Below are 1885 nucleotides of genomic sequence, written 5' to 3'. Positions count from 1 at the left end.
AGTTCTTTTGACTATTGGAAGAGAAAGATGAAAATGTATCTTGGATCAATCAATGATAGAGTGTGGGAAGTCACGGAGGATGATTTTGTGATCCTTGACCCCGCTAACCCAACCGACAATGAGAGAGCAAACAAGCAATGCAATACTATGGCTCTCAACACAATCTACAATGGCATTGATTCAAAAGTGTTTGAACAAGTCAAAGATCTTGAGAAGGCAAGTGAAGTGTGGACAAGGCTAGAAGAAACATATGAGGGCACTACAACGGTAAAAAGTGCCAAGTTGTATATGCTCAAGGACAAGCTATCCAACTTCAAGATGAAGGATGATGAGTCAATCCCGGAGATGTTCTATAGGCTCCAAGTCATCATCAATGATCTCAAGGGACTTGGTGAGAAAGTGAAGGATGAGGACTTCATTCACAAGTTCTTGATGTGCTTGCCCAAGAGGTTCAAGACATTGAGAACCATCATATTTAGAGGAGGATTGACGGGTGTATCTCCCAATGAGGTACTTGGAGATGTCATGACCGAAGATCAATATAATGACAATGATGATGATGAGGTCATGAAGAAGGATGATGATGACAAGAAGAAGAAGAGTGTAGCATTCAAAGCTAGCTCTTCATCCAAGAGCAAGAACAAGGGCAAGGCCAAGAAGGAAGAATCAAGTGATGATGAGTGCTCCAATGATGATAGTGATGATGAAGCACTAGCACTCTTTGTCCGCAAGTTTGGCAAGATGATGAAGAAGAAAGGCTATCACACAAGAAAGAGAAGAGATCACTTCAAGAACAAGGAGCATGTGAGGCTATGCTACAAGTGCAAAAGCCCCGATCATATTGTGGCGGATTGTCCTTACAATAGTGACAATGATGAGCATGACAAGAAGAACAAGAAGGAGAAGAAAGAAAAGAAAGAAAAGAAGATGGTCTTCAAGAAGAAGAAGAAGGGTGGATCCTATGTTGTGACATGGGATAGTGATGCTTCTTTGGATGATGATTCTAGTGATGATGACAAGGCATCTAAGAAGAAGGCGCTTGCAAGCATTGCTATCAACAAGCCATCACTCTTCGACACTCCTTCATGCTTCATGGCCAAGGGCCACAAGGTACAATATGATGAGAGTGAAAGTGAACATGAACATGATAGTGATAGTGATGATGAAAATGAATTCACTAATGAACAACTCATGGACATGCTAGAACAAGCCGATTCACTTATTCAATCTAAAAACAAGAAGTGCAAAGAATTGGCCAAGAAGTTAAAAGCTCTTGAGCAATCCATTGATGAGCTCAATGCTAATCATGAGAGGCTAGTGGAAGCCCATGAGAAGCTTGGCAAGGCTCACACCAAGCTTGAGAAAGCTCACTCCTTGTTGCTAGAAGAGAACAAGGAAAGGGTTGTTGTATCATGTGACGTGGGCACAACATGTGACTTAATTAAAGAATCACCCAACTCATCTATTGTTGTTGCCACTAACTCTTCTTGTAGGTCTTCATCCACCACCACAAACTCTACCTCTACCTCTAGTGTAAGTGTCACTTGTGATACCTCACTAAAGGTTGAGAATGAGACTCTCAAGAGAGAGGTGGATGAGCTCACTCACGCCCTAGGCAAGGCCTATGGCGGTGAGGCCCGCTTGCTAAAGTGCTTGGGTAGCCAAAGGTTTTCTCTCAACAAAGAGGGATTAGGCTATACCCCCAAGAAGGGCAAGAAAGCCTTTGCAACTCACAAGCCTAGCTTTGTGAAGAGCAATGGTCGGTATTGCAATAAATGCAAGCAAGTTGGGCACCTAGAGCTTAATTGCAACAAAATGAGCAAGAACAAGAAAAATGCTAATGCACCTTACATTCCTTTTGATTCTTGTTATGTGCTTACTAAGG

This window comes from Sorghum bicolor, chromosome 8, assembly GCF_000003195.3.
Source record: "Sorghum bicolor cultivar BTx623 chromosome 8, Sorghum_bicolor_NCBIv3, whole genome shotgun sequence".
NCBI classification, from domain to species: Eukaryota; Viridiplantae; Streptophyta; class Magnoliopsida; order Poales; family Poaceae; genus Sorghum; species Sorghum bicolor.
The sequence above is the reverse complement of the archived record's forward strand: the minus strand, read 5'-3'. Positions refer to the sequence as shown.